The sequence below is a fragment of the Camelus dromedarius genome, chromosome 17 (genome assembly GCF_036321535.1).
Source record: "Camelus dromedarius isolate mCamDro1 chromosome 17, mCamDro1.pat, whole genome shotgun sequence".
NCBI lineage: Eukaryota > Metazoa > Chordata > Mammalia > Artiodactyla > Camelidae > Camelus > Camelus dromedarius.
Window position 1 is genome coordinate 4,102,351 of NC_087452.1, and position 5,990 is coordinate 4,108,340.

A 5,990-nucleotide genomic window follows, 5' to 3' on the forward strand; every position below is an offset into this window, starting at 1 on the left:
ATCACCAGGTAATGGATATTTGAGTTGTTTCCACCTTTTGGCTATTATAAATAATGCTGCTATGAACATCCGTGTGCAGGTTTCTATGTGGACAGTTCTCTTGGGGTGGGCACTTAGGAGTGGAATTGCTGGGTCTCCCTGGGTCTTAGAGGGTCCAGGGGAAAGGCTCCCTGGTGGAGGGATTTCCAGCATGAAGACAGTCCACCTGTACACCTCGGCCTCAACTTCTCTGCAGAAGATCGTTCACAGCCAGGAGGCACCCAGAATTTCATCATGATCAGTGGCAAAGTTAAAGCCCAGATATCTTGGAGATAGGACGTAGAACACCCTCCCTGGGCTATAAAAGAAGACAGACCTGAAGTCACAGTTCACCATTTCCTAGTTGTGTGAACTTGGGCGAGTTAACTTCTCTCAGGCTCAGTGTTCTTATCTGCATAATGGACACAAATAACTCCTATTGCACGGGTAGCTTGGCTTCTGGCATTTGGGTGCTGACCAGGCAGGAGAGGCACGGACCCGGTGAGGGCTAGTTCCTTCCTTCAGCCAATTCTTTATGTTCCTGAAAAAATGTGCTACTCAGAGCAAAAAATAACTTTTGGCAGGAACAGTGGCTTTCAACCCTTGGCTGTGCATTCAAATCACGTGAGAAATTTTTTTTTTTTAACATACCAGTGGCCACACCTACCCCCAGAGGTTCTGATTCCGTTCATCTGGGTTAGTGAGCAGGCATTCATTTTTCTCCAAACTTCCCTGGTAATTCTAAGGTGCATCCAGGGCTGAGAACTACTCCACTAAATGAATTACCTGTGTTGGAGGGTCTGGGAGAAGGGTGTGGTGACCAACCATCCCAGTTTGCCTAGAACTGCCCCAGTTTTAGCGCTGAAAGTCCTGCATCCCAAGACACCCTTCACAGCGGGGCAAACTGGCCCACCCACCGAGGAAATGATACGCAAGTGTTGATTTATAGTGCCTCTCCTCAGAATTTTCCCTCAAGTGTCAGCTGTGAAGCCAAAGTACTTTTGAACTTAGGGAATAAAGAGCATAATGCTGCTGACTGTACCCCAGCTGGCTTGGGGCATCTCAGCAGAGTTTGAAATGCACAGTGAAGCCACCTCCCCCCCCCCCGGCCCCCCGCAAGGAGCAGAAAGGAGCCAGAGGTCAGGAGGGGTTGGTTAGGGCAGCACCTCTCACACTCCCTGTGCATGAGAACCATCAGAGGGTCCTAGAAAACGCCACTTCTGACCAGCAGATCTGGGGTGCACCTGAGGCTGCATTTCTATCAAGCTCTCAGGTGAGTGATTCCGATGCTGCTGGTCCAGGGACCACGCTTGGAACAGGGAGAACCCAGAGAGAGATAACTTCTCTTTAACAATGCACATAACCCTGGGGAAATTTCTTCTTCTTTCAGACCTTTTGATTTATCAGTGATAAAATGGGGCTAGTAATACCCACATCACAGGTAACACCCAGTAAGTTACACAGCAGTTTCAAAGTGGGTTGTGGCGAAGATGCACTGTGCCTGGCGTATAGTAGGGGCTGACTGAAGGTTAGTTCTCTTTCTTTCCCCATCTCATCCAGTCTCATCTGGCTGCAGCCTCCCCTCTTTGCAGGGCTCTGATTGGTTTCTTACCAGTTAGCAGGGTCCTTCACAGAGAGTGGGCAACTCAAGAGGTTGCTGACTTGTCTAGAGAGATGCTGAGTGGAGGCAAATGACTGCAGACCAGTGCCAGGGCATGGGGCCAGCTGCCCCTTTAATCCAACCATCTGTGTGCTCTGAGGAGAAAAACCTCATTTCATTTAAAGATGATGTTGGGAGTTGACAGTTTTTATTTCAAGGCAAAAACTTTTTTTAAAAGAGAAAGAAATGCTACAGGGAGAAAAATGTTTTTCTTAATGACTGCTGTCAGAACGCTGAAGTTGGAGGAACTGTTAGAGAAGGAAATTGCTAGACTCATAAATAGTCCTAGAAGCACAGGCTTTGGAATCAGAAATGCCTGGCCTTGAATCCTGGCTCCATCAGACACCACGCTGTATGCCCTTCGGCAAATCGCTACCCCTCTCTGAGCCTCTGTTACCTCATCTGTAAAATGGAGGTGACGATCTCTTCCTAGGTGCCACCTCCCTCCAAACGTGGGTGTCTGTGACTCATTCAGCCTCTCACTGTCCACTGCTGGGTGTCAGGGTTCCCCTGGGAGCCAGAACCTTTGAAGCAGGAGGCCCATGAGAGCAAGGCTGCAGGCTAGCAGCCTGGGACCCAAGGGCCTGCAGACCCTCCTTGTCGTTGTTCAATATGAGCCAACATTAAACTTTAAGGGACTTCTAATAAAATCCTGGAGTTACAGCTCTTTCAGAAAATGCATTGGATCTTAAAACATTGCTGCCCCTTCCATCCACAATTTTGCACTCTCCTGATGGCCATAGGCCTTACCCCTTGGAAGCCTGCTCTACTGACCCCTCTCCCCCACGCCTGCTGGGCTCCTGGGGGCCTTTGCATCTCCTTGTCTTTTCTCTACAGTTTGAGATGTCTAATGACGGCAGGCTCTCCTGAAGTCCTTCCCGTGTGCCTGAGCACGGCCTGAAGCACTTTAAACACATTTCTCCTCCTGCCCGTCCTTCATAAGGTTGATGCTATTATAAGCTTCCATTCCATGAGTGAGGAAACAGAGGCACAGAGATGCTAGGTGACTTACCCAAGGCCACACAGCCAGGTAGTGGAAGTGCCAGGGCGGTCTGGCTGCTGAGCCTGCGCGCTGTTAACCACTACACACTGCCTCTGCCAGAGACGTTGAGCGCTTGCTCGTGTTTATTTTTCTCAAATTAGCGTTTGTATTTCTGACAATAAACAAAATAGATGAGCATAAAAAATAGATACAGGAAAGTTTAGAGAAGCAAGTAAACAATGGCTCCAACTTCTGCTCCGCGCCTGTCTCCAGCAGTAGCACCTGGGGGTCCTTTCAGCGGATGTGCACAAATACACGTTATACAAAATGGAACAACGTCACACAAACGTGATAAGAACCTCCAACGGGGAGAGAATGCTCTAGAGCTCACACTGGGGGCCATTCAGCTGGGCTCACATCTCCAGCCTGTCCTCTGCCTGGGTGACCCCGGGCAGGGCAGCTCAGCTTCAGTGTTCCCTGAAGGGAACCCCGGAGAACAGGCCTAAAATTTCAGCCAGATGATACGGGAGACGTGCTTCGGAGACTTCCTGGCAGCCAGTGAGCACTCCCTACAAATTTAGTTGTGATGATGACCCTTGGTGACTGATGTTTGCTCCTTAGGTGGTGAGTCTTGGGCCAAGGATGGTCCACACTGCGGCCACGGACAGACGTGAAGGGTGAAGGGTGAAGGCTGCGGAGGGGAGGCACCCAGCAGTGAAGGCAAGGCCTGTGGTCAGGACCTGGAGATCTAGGCGCTGTTCAGAAGGTGCCCAGAGACGGACTATGTCCTGGGGTCTGGTGGAGGCTGGGGGCGCCGCTGGGGTAAAGACCTAGCAGTCAGCCCTGTGATGGGGAGGACTCTGTCTAACTGAGTGCACTCAGTCTCTGGGCCTGGAGAGTCACCCGGGCGCTGAAACTCGCCTGGCAGCCTCCTCCCTCCAAGTAAATAGGTGTTGCTATTCTAAGCAGGCCTGTGATAAAAATACTTGCTTTGCTTTGGAAGGATTTTTTTTTTAAGCCTTGAAAATAACAGGGCAGTAGGCTGACTATTTTAGGTTGGGGCCTTTGGCTCGCTTTCAAAGTCACGGCCCAAATGAGATCTATTTAGAAACAGGTCGCCCTGCACACTTTGCACGCGTTGATCGTCCGGTAGAACGAGCCTGGATGGAGGCGTCTGAGAGACGCTGGGGCCTGTAGCCGGTGAGCGGAGCTGGAGAGGATTGCGGGGCCGTTGTTTACGCCTGGCGTCTCCCGCCACCCGCCCCACCCCGCGGGTTCTCAGGGGGCGGAGCCAGCAGTCTGCCTCTCTCCCCGCCTTAGGAATCCCGGGTCAGGGTGGGATTGGAATATAGGGAATGCTCCCCACCTTCTCTATAAATCAGCAGAGCCAGGGAGGAGCCTGCCATCGACTGAACCTGCCCGGAGGAACTAGGCTGAAATTTTCCATCTTCAGTGAACCAAAGTGTGCCCGGGGACTGAGAAAGGCACTCCGGGGGGGATGGGCTGAGGGGGAGTGGAAATAACCTAAGCAGACTTAAGTCTGAATCTTGGCCCTGGCTCTTACTAGCTTTGTAACACTGGGGCGGCAACTTCACCTCTCTGATCCCTGGTTTTCCTATTAGTGAAATAGAGATAATTAAGCAAACCTTACAGTCCTCTAGGGAAGATGAAAGAAGATAATGCATTTAGAAGCATCTAGCACATATACAGTGGCCACCAAATCTGGAAGCACAGGAATTTTCAGAATAAGTGGTGTTTTTCAGATAACATAATAAAATGATCAATTTCCAGACTTTAGGGTCACCCTGTGGTGATAATAATTGCTAGCACTTATGTGGTTCTTACCACGTGCCAGGCGCTGTTCTAAATGCTTCCCGTATATCAGCTCATTAGTTCTTCATCACAACACTATAAAGTAGGCACTACGTTATCCCCACTTTATAGATGGGGAAACCGAGGCTCAAGTTGAACCACTTACCCAGGGTCATACAGCTAGCAAATGGGAGAACCAAGGAGCAAACCCAGGCGGTTAACCGTTACACTTTTTAGCTAACCATTTGGCTATAGTTTCCTTTTCAAATACAACTGATGTCTTAGCCCTCAGATAATGCTAACAGGTGAAAACAATGACAAGGACAATTATGATGGCCTTAGGGCCCCACCCCTGTAAAGGACCTTAAGACGTCAGCCAGCGACTGCGGTCTTGACTTTCTGCCTTTCTCAGTCAACAGCACATTGAAGACACTGGGGAGGTCACTTTGACTTTGCCCGGCCTGGTAGGTGAGAAGTGGTCTCTCAGCATAGTTTCTCATACCGTGACGGTGGCGGTATTTCCATTTGTTTGCTTTACTTGCGTGTTCCCTCCTGTAAACCCTCTGTTCGTATCTTTTGACTATTCTTCTGTTGGGTGCTTGGTCTTTTCTTCCTGATTTTTGGAGCTCTATTAAAGAGACCAGTCCTTTGTCTGTGAATTGAGTTGCAAATATTGTTTCCCAGGGTGCCATTTGACCTTTGATTTTGCTGAAGGTATTTATTACCACCCAGAAAGTTGACTTTTATGTGGTTCATTGTATCAGTTTTTTCTTTTACAGCTTCTGGTGTTTGTATGATACTTCAAAATGCCTTCTCTGCATTGAAAAACAGTTTTTTTTCCCCACATGCTTTCCTCTAGTATGCCTGTGGTTTCATGTGTTACATTTAAATCTCTCACTCATTTGGGTTTGATGTCTGTGGAATTTGCAAGGTAGAGCTCAAACTGCCGCCCTTTTTTCTAGACGGTAGGAAAACAGCACTTTTCTTCTCCGTGCCTGGCACTTCCACCTTTAGCATGGCCTAGTTTCTGTCCAGTTCTCCTTGGGTCCAATTTAAATAGGGAAATATGGCCCTAATTTGGTGTATTAGTCTTCAGGGCTGCCATAATAGCGTGCCACAAACTGGGTGGCTTACAACAGAAATTTATTCAGTTCTGGAGGCCAGAAGTGTGAAATCTAGGTGTCAGCAGGGCCGAGTGCCCTCTGAGACTCTGGGTAGAATGCCTCCTCGCCTTTCCCTTAGCTTCTGGTGGTTTCCATCAATCCTTGGTGCTCCTTGTCTTGTGGCTGCGTGCCTCCAGTTTATGGCCTTCTGCGTGTCTCTGTCTTCTCTGCTTCTTCTAAGGCTACCAGTTATATCGGGCTAGCACCCACCCTCCTCCAGGGTAACCTCATCTCAACTTGATTGCACCCGCAAACTCCACTGCCAAGTGAAGCCACACATGCAGGTTCTGGGGGGTCAGGGCTTCAGCGTCCCTTTTGGAGGGACACAATTCAAGCCATAACATTTGGCTCCTCA